This window comes from Panthera uncia (assembly GCF_023721935.1).
Source record: "Panthera uncia isolate 11264 chromosome B3 unlocalized genomic scaffold, Puncia_PCG_1.0 HiC_scaffold_1, whole genome shotgun sequence".
Lineage (NCBI taxonomy): Eukaryota > Metazoa > Chordata > Mammalia > Carnivora > Felidae > Panthera > Panthera uncia.
In genome coordinates this window covers 120,415,594-120,429,607 of record NW_026057582.1, presented here as the reverse complement: position 1 = coordinate 120,429,607, position 14,014 = coordinate 120,415,594, and the positions used below count along the sequence as shown (strand labels likewise).

General features: G+C 39.1%; 1 pseudogene; it reads left to right on the top strand.

The window, feature by feature from the left end:
* Positions 1-1,836: 1,836 nt before the first annotated feature.
* LOC125910212 (heterogeneous nuclear ribonucleoprotein F-like) lies at positions 1,837-2,919 on the top strand (annotated as a pseudogene).
* Positions 2,920-14,014: the final 11,095 nt, after the last annotated feature.

The following is a 14,014-nucleotide window of genomic DNA, read 5'->3' as shown; positions in this document are numbered from 1 at the left end:
ATACATTTAAATAATCAGCCATTAGGGCCTGTTGACCCATATGCAGACTGAGGACCCCTGCCAAGGCAACCAACCATGAAAAGGTGCAGAAGTCATGGGAAATAGCCATTGCCCTGACTCTCACCATGAATCCATGTGCTATGTTGCTGAAAACTCCAAGCCCCATAACACCAGGGAAAGGCATTATTTACTGGAATTTGCAATGGGACATCTTGCCAAGTTGGTAGGTTACTTTACACCCTTGTGTGAGGGGGATCTACTCAATCTGCACTGAGTTCCCATTGTCCTGCTGCAATCTGGACTTGTTGAAATGCACTATGCATGATATGGAATATCCACTTTGAGACAGAGGAGAAATTGGGGGTCCTGGTATGGCCTATCCTATCCCCATCTCATCTTCTCATGCCTAATAATGCTTCCTTCCCTGGCCAACGTGCATGTTGTACATGCACAATATGTACAACCAAGTAAAGTTCCTAAAGCTGCCAACCTCCCTTTCCTCGAGGACAAGTAGACATTGCTTTTCCTTGATATAATCATTTGGTCACTGCTTTGTTCCGTCCATAGGCCTAGAGGATGCTATAGCACACAAAGAAACCCTTACTAAATTCACTCAGCAAGCCCTGAATGGTAACCAACAAAGCCCATCCCTACTAAACACTGAAGTTACTCTACTGAGAAAAACTGTCCTCCAAAATAAGATGGCTTTAGACATTATTAGTGCCTCACAAGAAGTCACCTGTACTGTTATCCAAACAGAATACTGTGTGTTCATAACTGATGAGTCTCCTAATGTATTATCTTTATTAAATCGCATGAGGACACAAGTAAACGCCCTGAGTGATTCGACCCCCAGCCTAGGAGATTTAATAAATTAATGTTTGGATCCTTGGATCTTAGTAGAAAAAGTTCTCACTAATTTAAAAAATTATTCCCTTAATCAGTATTTTCTTTTACATATGACTACTATTGCCATGACATGTGCCTCCAATGCAGCCAGATAGCCACTTCCACACTAATAAAACACCTTGCTGACCACTCATAGCCCATTGCAGAAAAGAGGGGCACATAATATTGTAAGAACCAGTCACAATGGGTGGAATGTTGGGGAATGTGATCAAAAAAGACATGACCACTGATTGACCATGAACTGGACCCAGGAACTTGGAGGCTCCTTCCCATTCCTCTCCCCCTGACCTCAGAATGTGGGTTCCGCTTGCCTTTTCTGCTCCAGAGGCTGCTCCAAGAACATGAGCCTTGAGTTGGTGATATGATGTTGAAAACACCTTCACCTTAAAAGTGACTAAGCCCATAGGGCACCTGGGTGGCTCAGTTTAGCGTCCGACTTCAGCTCAGGTCATGATCTCACAGCTCGTGAATTCAAGCTCACATCAGGCTCTGTGCTGACAGCTCAGACCCTGGAGCCTGCTTCTGCTTCTGTGTCTCCCTCTCTCTCTGCCCCTAACCCACTTGCATTCTGTCTCTGTCTCTCTCAAAAATAAATAAACATTAAAAAAAAATTTAAGTGACTAAGCCCAGTTAGGGCTCTTTGTAATCTTTTTAAGATTTGGTGAGTGGGTGTGATTATTATATTATTGTTTATTATTATTATTAATTAAAATTACCAGCTGCCAACCTGACGTGGCCTGCATTGTACTTCAGTCTCTCCCTGCCTTCTGCCTATTTCAGTTTCAGATTATACCGGGAAAGCTCCTGAGAGGGTTGTGAACTGATGTGGGAAACAAAGGCAAAAGGAAAAAAATGAAATTTCCTTACTACTTATATCCCATTGACAAATCCTTGAAACAGGCATTCATTTTATCTACACCAGAGAAGGTAGGCAGAATGATGAGGTTTTGTTGAACTTGAATCAGAAGATGATGTAAAAATTGCCCTTAAAAAAGATAGGGAAAGCATGGGACACTGGTACATTGAGGTGTTTAAGTCCCACAGAACCGAAATGGATTGGGTGTTGAAGCACAGTGGTCCAAACAGTGCCGACACAGCCATCAATGGCTTTGTTCAGCTTTGAGGACTCCCATTTGGATGCACCATGGAATAAATTGTTCAGTTTTCCTCAGGGTTAAAAATTGTGCCAAATGGAATCACATTGCTTATGGACTCCGAAGGCAAGACTACAGGGGAAGCCTTTGTGTAGTTTGCCTCACAAGAGTTAGCTGAAAAGGCCCTAGGGAAGCACAAGGACAGAATAGGGCACAGATATATTGAAGTGTTCAAGAGCCATCAGGAAGAAGTTAGGTCATACTCGGATCCCCCTCTTTAGTTCATGTCTGTACAGCAGCGGGGGCCCTATGACCTCCCCAGCACAACCAGGAGGTATATTGGCACTGTCAAGCAAGCAGGCCTGGAGAGGTTGAGGTCTGGTGCTTACAGTGCAGGCTATGAGGAGTGCAGAGACCTCAGTGATGGCTGCAATTTCACCAATGATCTGCTTGGGAGAGACCTCAGTTATTGTCTCTTGGGCATGTATGGCCACAGAACCGGAGATGGCGAGTTCACTGTCCAGAGTACCACGGACACTGTGTCCACATGAGAAAGCTGCCATACAAAGCCACAGAGAACAACATTTACAACTTCTTCTCTCCAACTTAACCCTGTGAGAGTCCATATTGAGACGAACCCTGATGGAAGAGTGATGGGCAAAGCCAATGTTGAGTTTGCCACTCATGAAGAAGCTGTGGCAGCTATGTCCAAAGACTGGGCCAACATGCAACACAGATAATAGAACTTTTCCTGAATTCCACAACTGGGTCCAGCAATGGGGCGTATAGCAGCCAGATGATGAAATGCATAGGGGTGTCAGCCCAGTCCACTCCCAGAGGCCTCAAGAGCCAGTCTGTGAGTGGCTGTTACAGGGCTAGCTATGGAGGCCAGAACAGCATAGATGGATATGACTAGTTTTGTAGGAGCATTTGGGTTATCACAATCAAATTTTCACAGGCAGCAACAAGCAGTGAAAAGCAATTATTACTCTAGAGGAAGCTATAGGACCCATGTTACACCAGGAGTTTGTGAAATCTGTATTTAAAAGTTACCTCTTCAGTGTTTTCTCATGCAAACTTTCTTCTATCATGTGATATTGAGAAATTAAAACTATCAGCTTTTCTGAATTAACATTTTGGTAGTGCATATCAGAATGATATTATCCAAGTTAAAGTAGTTCATTAAATGGATCTTTTATACCACATCACTGTGAACACATGGGGAGATGTACTTTTTTGGAAAACTCAAGGTGCTAGATACCTAATTCAAAGAGAAATATTTCTCATGTTTGTTAATTCTAGTTTATTTTCATTTAAAATCTTTCAGGTTGAGTTTAAGCTTTTTTTTAAAAAATAAGTTAGTTTTGAAACTTAAGACACATTACAAATATTGTAGGAATTGGTGAGTCTTGACTTAAAACTTTCTTTGTACTGTGATTTTCTCTTGGGTGTATTTTGCTAAGTGAAACTTGTTAAATTTTTTGTTGTTGTTGTTACCTAAATTTTTCTTAAAATAAAGATTTTTCTACAAAAAAAAAAAAAGAAAAGACCGAAAAACTTGATGCCTTCTCCTTTTTCCCATCCTTATACAAAGTTGTCTGTCTTGGGAACAGGACAGAGACTTCAGTGACTAACACAGCTACTGATCCTAACACTCCCATGGGAGGTTTCCTTCTCATTGTTCTAATATTATTCCCTTCACATCTCTGACCTAGGTGCTTCTAGCTGTGAGAACTCCACTGAGAACTGACTGAATTATAACCCAACTAGGGACTTCTTAGGGAAGTTGGCTATAAAAAACATGTGTTACAATGTCACTTAGAGCATGATGGATTTCCAGCTTTTCTGTTTTCTTTCAATGTCCCCTTCTAACCACTTAAACTAAAAATTTTCCACTTATAAAACTATTCTAGTATTTCCCATGGATAAAAATGACAAGTTCTTCAAGACAAGGTAAGACATGGAATTCACGGCAGGTGAAAACCCAGGTGAAACAAAATTCAGCATTTAAACTAATTTAAATTGGTTTAATCAAAATAGACATGTCTTTAGAGTTATCAGCATTAAATATGAAAATTTTATTCTACCAAGGTTTACTAGAAGTCAAATAAGCTCATGTTATATCTATCTTGCAATTTGTCAGCAAAAACATGACATAAAATGATGGTTAATTTTGTCTCAAAATTTTCATAGGTAATTGTTAAGTTAGCTTTCAAAGTCTTTGGTAACCTGAAACTTTAAAGTTTTGCTTGGAAGATAAATTGGATTGCATTTATCTGGGTCTTTTCCAAATAGGATAAAATACTAAAGCATTTGTTACTAAGCACAAAGTCTATCTGCTTTTGACTTCTTATTGTGAGAAACTAAGGATATTTGGGTCTGTTGGAAACATGCTTTGTGCTTAAATGTATCCATAAATTTGTCACCTAAAGAATTCTGGTGTAACAGTTCACAATTGGCTACTACTTAGTTTTCACTGGGAACTAATGTTTCTAAGAGTTAAAATTCTACTAAGTGTAATTAAGACTAATGGAAATGAGGGAAGGAACTCTGTATGTGTAAGAAAGATATAAGGAATGGACATACATTTTTGTTGAAGGTAAAAGAAGGTAATTTTGTCCTAAATGAGACTGGTAGTTTGGAGAGTAATGGCTTGGGACAAAATATTAAGCAAAGGAATGCTGAAGAAGGTTTGTGAAGGGAAATCTGTGGAAAGGAATTTTTTTTTTTAATTTTTTAATATATGAAATTTACTGTCAAATTGGTTTCCATACAACACCCAGTGCTCATCCCAAAAGGTGCCCTCCTCAATACCCATCACCCACCCTGCCCTCCCTCCCACCCCCCATCAACCCTCAGTTTGTTCTCAGTTTTTAACAGTCTCTTATGCTTTGGCTCTCTCCCACTCTAACCCCTTTTTTTTTTTTTTCCTTTTTCTTCTTTCCTTCCCCTCCCCCATGGGTTTCTGTTATGTTTCTCAGGATCCACATAAGAGTGAAACCATATGGTATCTGTCTTTCTCTGTATGGCTTATTTCACTTAGCATCACACTCTCCAGTTCCATCCATGTTGCTACAAAAGGCCATATTTCATTTTTTCTCATTGCCACGTAGTATTCCATTGTGTATATAAACCACAATTTCTTTATCCATTCATCAGTTGATGGACATTTAGGCTCTTTCCATAATTTGGCTATTGTTGAGAGTGCCGCTATAAACATTGGGGTACAGGTGCCCCTATGCATCAGTACTCCTGTATCCCTTGGATAAATTCCTAGCAGTGCTATTGCTGGGTCATAGGGTAGGTCTATTTTTAATTTTCTGAGGAACCTCCACACTGCTTGTGGAAAGGAATTTTATGTGTGGTCGGGATGGACTAAGATTAAAATGAATGGATTTTAAAAGTACACTGGTATATAAGATTGAAATTCTGCTTTCTCTTTGTTAAAAAAGACAAGATTTCTTGGATTGTTGGTCTGCTTTTGATAAGAAAATGTAAACAAAGTTACTTTCTCTTTTCTTTGTCTAGAAAAACCAGTTTCTATGTTTTGCCTTTATCAGGTCTTTGGTAATCTGTAATCCTATTTAGGCATGTGTTTTAAAACTTTCTAAGGTTTTAACAAAATTCCTCAAGATTCAAATCATAAAGAGACCTCTTTGACAAATTAGGCTTGATGATTTGGTATGTTACCTTCTGGTATAAGGCTGTAGAAGGTTTGGTATAAGGTCATCACTTGTTACTATTGAAGTGTTATGTGCCACAGAAATAACTGAATTTCCAACTCTCATATTATATCTTTAACAATGTTCATTTCTGAGTTTTTGTCATTTATAATTGTTCTTATTCTATTGTGAAATGTGTTTTGTCTTCAAGGAGATTAATTAAAAGGACTTTTTTGACAAATACTGGTATTTGATATCTTTAAGATTAAAACTGAAATGGGTAAGAATTTCTAGAACCAAAAAGGTGCATTCAAACTGAGCAAGGGGCACCTGGGTGGCTCAGTTGGTTTAGTGTCCAACTCTTAATTTCAGTTCAGGTCATGATCTCATGCTTCATGAGTTCAAGCCCCATGTAGGGCTTTGCACTGACAGCCCTGAGCCTGCTTGGGATTCTCTGTCTCACTCACTCTCTGTCCCTCCCCCTAGTGTTCTCTCACTCAAAAATGAATAAATAAACATTTGCAAAAAAACTGAACAAGAATTAGTAACATGGGACTAAATGAACTGAGAAAAATGATTATAGTTTTTGAGACTCTTGTTTGAAACATTGCTGGTTCTCTAATGTTTGCTCTTCAAGATAAAGAAAACTTCCTATGACTTACAGAAATGTGATAAAGTATTCATTTGTGAACACACTGAAGTGTTTAACTTTTCTCTCTTACCTGAAACCTGTGAAATTCAAAAAGTCTCGGTGAGTATTATTTCTTCCACGGCAATCATAACTATTTTTCACAAGTTCAAGAAGAATCTTTTCTCCTTGTAACAGGACACCATTGGAACATTGGTTATTTTACCAAGGATTTCATTCAAATGTCATATTTGAGAGAGACGTGCATCGACTCAGATATGACCAAATACCTTTAATAAACTAAGATTGACTTTATAAAACATGGAGACATTACAGCCCCTTGGTACTGTTGGCCTGATACCTTGCTGACAGAGTTCCATAGCTTTACCAAGTGAGTAAAGAATGTCACTTCCTGACAGGTGCAGAAACTTCAGGATACTTTCAGGAACTCAGGAAGAGGAATTTGCCCAAATCTACAGGTATTGTAGTCATGTCTGATGGCAAGTACTTGGCTTGGCTTCAGAACTGGAAAGGCTACTAAATGATCAATTTAGATTCCTTTTGAAGAGTTCCAGCAAACCTGATTTTGAAAGATATATATGATCAATCACTGTTCTTGCTGAGCTTATGTAAATAATTAGGCCAAGTTTGTTAAAATTGGACCTGTTTTGCAAATTGGTTAGTCTTGATTTGGCTATAAGGGCAATTAGGCTTGATTTGGAAATAAGGGTAATTATAGAGAGAAAAATTGTTTCAACAGCACATCTTTGTGGATGTTAAATTCTAGTTATGATTGTCTTTGAATGTTGTTTGCCTAAGCTAGATAACTTGAGGTAAACTTCGGACATTGACACATTATCTCATGTATAGACAATATTTTTTCTTGTTGTTGTGTGGGGACAATAACAGGACCCCATGGGCATATGATTATTTGAACAACTGGAAAATAGGATGAATTCTCCAACAATTGTACAACTCAGCTATCACCTTGACCAATTCTTTGTGGCTGGGATGACAAAATTGCAGAGTACTCCACTCCATGAAGTTAACTATGGACTTGTGAAGTTAATGAATAGCTCCACTTACCTTATGCTATCAGGTTGGATGCACTTGGGAATGCTTTTATCTCCTGAGACAAGCCTTCCCCCACTTGCCAGTGATTCCTTGTATTTAGATTAGGCTAAACCTAGACAAAGAGGGTTTCTTGATGGTTTTATTAGACATATCTGTCCCAGGAGCCACTTCTATTGTTGTAAAATTGCAAACAGAGGCTTTGACCAAGCATACAACAGCCATCTTTAACCAGTAACCCACATATTCAAAAGGTGGCCCTCCATAACCAAATAGCTCTTGATATCCTGACTGTAATGCAAGGAGGTCCAGAATTAGATGACTGGCTCCTAACAAGATTCAATGGCTATGCGGCTCTAACTTGTGTCCATAGTTTCCCCCAGGCTGGATAGGCTCCTATACTCTGGGTTTTGCCTGGATGCATGGACACATTATTAAAACCATTGCCAGCCTAGCCAACCTTCCAAATTTAAAACAATAGTGGACATGTCCTATGTTTCATTGGCATGACCACCTAGCATCCATCTTTATTCCCTCTTTAGGAATGGAGGATATAGTTAGGTGCATGGAAGTTCTTACTAAGCACACGGTGAAAGGCTTAAATGACACTTAAAATAGCATTTCTCTATTAAATACTGAAGTAACACAAATATGTAAAGCAGTTTTACAAACTAGAATGGCATTACATGTTTTAACTGTTGCACAAGGTGGAACTTGAGCTATCATAAAAACAGAATGCTGTGTATACATTCTAGATTATCATAAAAATATTTCTGGATTTCTAAATAACATGAATACTCAAATTGGTGCTTTAAATAGTCTCTTTCCTTTAATAATAGGTTAAACTCCTGGATTAGAAGAGGATTTTTGTCAACTGTCAAAAGACTTTTATCTGGGCTTCTTTTTCTTTTTGTTGTCCTAATTATGTTTTGTTGTTTTCTCTCATGTCTCTACACCTGATGCAGAGACTCCTTCACTACCATAGCATCAAGCCTACAGATGACCCTTTCCATTCTGGAAGATCCATACATGCACTCTCTCTTGGATTCAACTACCTCTCAACCCCAAGTGATCAATGTTGACCCATAAGTAAGTAAGGACATCTCTATGTCCCTATTCAGCAGGAAGAAGTTAACAGAAGATAAGACCTTCCACCTTCAGCAACCTTAAATATTTAAGGGTCAAAATTGTTCAGGGGAGAATTATGTGGGGAACAAAGGGAAAAAATGAAATTCCCTTAATACTTGCAGCCCATTGACACATCCTTGAGACTGGCAGAATAAATTTCCTCTAGGAACTAAACTGCCTCAAGCTGAAACTTTGATGAGGGCAAAAGGCAATCTTAGCCCAACTCCCCAGGATCCTGTGAGTCTACTTTAAACATAAAGAATTTCCTTTGGAAGCTTCCTTTATCTCTTCCCACCAAGATGTATGTTAGCAATCATACTCCAAGCCTATGGCCCACTGATATATATCTGAAGGGTCTCATTATAATAGGGAAAAATAGGATAAAATAGGCAGAGAGATAAGGTAGGAAGAGAGGGAAAGGTTAGGACCTGAGGTCCCTGGGTGGGGAAAACACATATTTAAAACAACACTGGGAGTATCTGACCAGGAGCAAACTCCCTCAGGCATAAGCTTTCTCTTAAGAATGTAACAGACACCACCTGCTCCCCCTCAGGTTCCCCTAAGGAATTTGACAATCAAAATACCTAACTAAAATAAATAAACCATAAAACTTATGTTATACAAGGGACAGTACAATCAAAGTCTGACTCCTCACACAATGGAATCAGGCCATTCAGAAATGGACAACCCAGTACCTAGAATTACCAAGCCAATAAGGGTAGAGCCTGAGAAGGAACATGGGGGAAGATTGGGGGTCAACCAAAATTCTATAAAACAAAGTCCCTTGCCTATAGTCCCCAGCATTCACTTTTGAATACCCCCTCTCTGCAATGAGAGCTTTCATACTATTCTTACTTTCTAATCTTATACTCTAAGAAACTTTTGACTGCTGCTCATTTCATTTTGTGTCCACCTCTTCATTCTTCAAAGTGGTGAGACACATAATCCCAGGTATTGAGGCAAAAAAAAAAAAAAATCCTGCAACATCATGGCTGAGTTTTTACTAAACAGTAATAAATTACCTTTTCCTAACAATATCTAGCCCCACCATGATCCTGGGAACCTTGTTTCCAAAATTCCTTGGAGGCTTGCACTGTCTCTATCCTCCTCCCAACTCAAGAGTACATAATAGTCACCCATCACAACCCCATTACTGTTCTTTCTGCCCACAGGTCTTATCCCTGTGCTTTAATAAAACCTCCTTTTTGCACTGATTAAGACATGTCAAGAATTGTTTCTTGGCCATAGGCTCTGGACTCCAACATATCCACACCATGAACCAACACTTCATCATTGATTTTGAATTAATTAAAATGGAGATTATCTTTTGTTAGCTTTTTCTAATCAGATGAGCCCTTTAAAGAGGATACTAGGCCTTCTCTGATACTACTGCATGTTTGGAGGTGGATTCTAAGGTTGTTATATCAAAGAGGCTAAAATATAATACCTAATTGGGTTGAATTCATGATATCATTACAACTACCAGGGAATCAAGATTTATTCTGTTGTCTTATGCAGCTCGTGAATGGTTAAACAGTTTGTACTTGTGAGAGCTTAATGGCCAAAGAAATCGTGTATGATTTACCCTAAAGTGTGGATATACCAGTAATAAAAATGTTTTAGCACACAGGGATCTATGATCGAGCTGATCAGAGTGTCCCTAGAACTAGTTGGAAAGCCTACTGGAGTATTGCTTGAACTATATGAGTTCAACCACAAAGTTCAACCACAAAGGATTCCTAGCTTCCAGACTTAAGTCAATTCACAGACTCAGAGTGGCACTAAATATATCATGAAAAGAACACTTGAACATGCCACAAATATTGATTTTGGTGTCACAAATAAATATTAGTAAGTAAATTGGCAAATATTGAATCCACACGTAATGAGGATCAACTTGTACATTAAAATAACAAAAGATGTGAACATTAGTTTCAACACTTCCATTGTGACTCCGATATATTATATATTCTTTACAGAATCAGTTTTAACTTGTTCAGCTATTATTTCTAAGGAGTGGCAAGATATGACTGTTGGTGATGTCATTGGTACTTTGAGTGGCTTCTTTACAATCATTGTGGGAGTATTCTTATTGCATGCCTCTAAAGATGTCAGCTTTACTCTAGCAAGTCTCCCTGTGTCTTTTCGACAAGATGAAAAAGCAATGAATGGCAATCTCTCTAACATGTATGAAGTTCTTAGTAATAATGAAGAAAGCTTAACCTGTGGAATTTAACAACACAGTGCTGAAAATATCTCCCAAAGAAATGGAAATCTCACAGCTTTTTAAGAAAAATGTAATTAAGGGGCGCCTGGGTGGCGCAGTCGGTTAAGCGTCCGACTTCAGCCAGGTCATGATCTCGCGGTCCGTGAGTTCGAGCCCCGCGTCAGGCTCTGGGCTGATGGCTCGGAGCCTGGAGCCTGTTTCCGATTCTGTGTCTCCCTCTCTCTCTGCCCCTCCCCCATTCATGCTCTGTCTCTCTCTGTCCCAAAAATAAATAAAAAAAAAAAAAAAACGTTGAAAAAAAAGAAAAATGTAATTAAAAAGTGAATCTATAAAAAAAATTGTATATAGCGACAGGGCTCAGGATACCACCCTAAAATATGGCACCTTGGCATATTATTTTAAGCCGAAGGAATTTGAGAAAAAGTAGTTGCTAAAAGGACTCCCTAACCTTCTTTCCTGAAGCAAGTGTTAAGACACTCGTGTGAGAGGTGCCCTCCCTATACTTGGAGGAAAGGAGCATACTTATCTCCTAAGACAAATACCAAGATAAATCTGAATAAACAGACCTTGCCAAATTTCCTCCAGTTTACTATACTTAGGCCCATACCCTTTTGTCCTATTACATTTTTCTATGGTGTTCCACTGTTACCAAACCTTGTATAAAAAACATACAGGTTTAATGTTCCTGTAGGTCCTCTCATTTCGTAATGAAGGCTCCTGTATTACATAAAACTTAAATAAATTTGTACACTTTTCTCTTGTTAATCTGGCTTTTGTTACAGAATCGCAGTGGAGAATCTAGAATGGCAAAAAGAAAATCTTTTTTTTTTCCCTTTCCTATTGTAGAAAGCTGTGATTTCAGTACTGAAGGATTTCAGAGGTATAGATGAGCATGTAGTTTAGATTTAATTGGTCAGAGAAGGCTCCCTGGAGGAAGTAAATGATGACTAGAGACATAAAAAGTAAGTAGTAGAAACTCAAGGAAAATAGAACAGGGAATACAAAAATAGGATTTCTGTTCCAGGTAGGAAATAGGATATGAACAGATAACAATCTATTTGAGGCACCACAGGTAGAGAATATTTCATCTACCTGAATCAAGTGGAATATACATGTAGAGGCTAAATTTTAAAGGAATGACACTTTGATTACTTGATCGTATGCTGTTCTTTTCTTATACATTGATTACCTACATCTGACATCTTCTCAATAGGAATGCTGTTGGTGTGCCTATAAATTTAAAATTTTGGTTTCTTGTTATCTAAAGGCTTGCTAATGCAAACCCTTGGTTTTAGAGAGAGAGTCTATGCAGGCAAAAGGATAGAGCATTTAGCAGAGAGAAAAAAAAAAAATCCTGAAGTCCAAGGGAGAGCTCTCAAGGAATTATCCCACCATTTTTTTCATCTACTTAGGCTTTCCTGTGTGAGACTCCAAACCAGTCCGTGAATATTCCATGCACAAATTATTTGCATGCCTTTATTGCTCATGTTTCAGGAATAGAAACTTAATTTCATTTCTAGGATTCAGGATTGCAGCGCCATCTGGCATCAAGAAAATGAGAAGTCAAAGTCAGTCTCATTCAAAAGCTCACAGTAAGTTACCAGCAGCTTCTGGGGATAATGCTGAGTTGTTATGGAAGGGACAAAGTCTCACAAGGCTGAACAGAGAAAGAGTAATAAGGAGGAAAACAGGGACCCAAGAACCAAAAATAACTTCATTCATTTGAGTAGGAACCTTTTTAAAATCTTTATTTCAAAATTGAAACATAATGCTATGTTTTGCTTCCAGGGAAACAACACAACTAAGAATTATTTACAGAAAAAACACAGGGAAACCTGGCTCCATATCTACTTTTTAATGCCACTTTCTATAGTTAACTGTTGTTCAGGTTGGTCTAACCCTATTAGACTGATGGATTTCATTTACAAACATGGATTACAGGAGTGTGCTTCCATGGACACACATACATAGCTGTATTTTATTATAAAACCTGTTCAGTTGTGTTTGTTCTGTGTCAAATTCATCCTTCCATAAATGTGGGTGTGTGTCATTTTCCTAATCATTTGCAATGTTCTTAAGATGGTTCATTAGATGAATGTAATTTCACAGACTAAATCCTTGGTAGGTTGTTTTTAAAAAGTATTCCAATATGACTGAAAAAAATTATCACTTTATTTTCACCTTGTTGGAGTTTCTCTAGGTGCATCATATTATTTCTTCTTTTGCCAATTTTTCATTTTAAGGAGTCCAGTTACTAATTTTGAATTTTTCTATTCTTCAAACAAGAAGAAAAAAAGTGGATTCTTTATCCACTTTTTTCTATAGTGAGAGGCTAAGAGAAAAATTACCAGGTGTACTCACAACTGCAAAGAAATGATCTTTCCCCTCCCCCCCCGCCATTTCTGAAACCAGCCAGGGCGCGCCCGGTCGTAGTCTGACATAAAGGCGGGAACCAATCAAGTTCTGCTGAATGGTTTGAAATAAAGGTGGGAACCAATCAAGTTCTGCTGAGCGTTCAAATTTAAATTTCAACCTATAACAGCTCTGTAACCTCAAAAAAATCCCTAACTTGTTTGTGCCTATCTATAAAAGAAGCTGTAAGATCCTTGCTCGGGGCCTCTTAGCGTCACCGGCAACGAGTGCGCGGAGGACCAGGTTCGAACCTGCAGTAAACGACCCTTGCCGCTTGGCTTTGACTCTGGACCCTGGTGGTTTGTTTTTGGGGGGTCTCTCAAATCGGGGCATATCATTTGGGGGCTCGTCCGGGATACCCCCAAACCCACCAGACCCCAAGTCAACGGGTCGTCCCTGAGACCGATCGGTAAGTGAGCTGGCTCTGTCCGTTCTGCTTGTTTCTGGCTCTCCCGCGCGGGATCTGTATCGGTGACTGACACAGCCCTGGCGGACGCGCTATAGGGCAGTCAGTCAGGTCCAGTAGGAGACATCCACTGGCACCCGTCTGGGGCACCTTTTTGGGCCCATCGGAATTTTTCTGTTCGGGTGGCAGACACCTGAATTGCGCTAGCGATCTAAGTGTTGTGTTCTCTATTCTATAACCTTTAAGTGTTAAACTCCTTCTCTTTCACAGGTGACCTGGCCTGGCCCAGCCAGAAATCCTCATAACTTTACTGTTTCTCCTTTTAATCCTTTCCTCCACCTCCAGGATACAGATGGGCCAATCTCAAAGCACTCCTCTTTCTCTCCTCGTTGCTAACTTCAGGGATGTTAGAACCAGAGGACAGAATTTGAATTTAGACATCTGGCGGAGAAAATTAATAACCCTCTGCCACTCCGA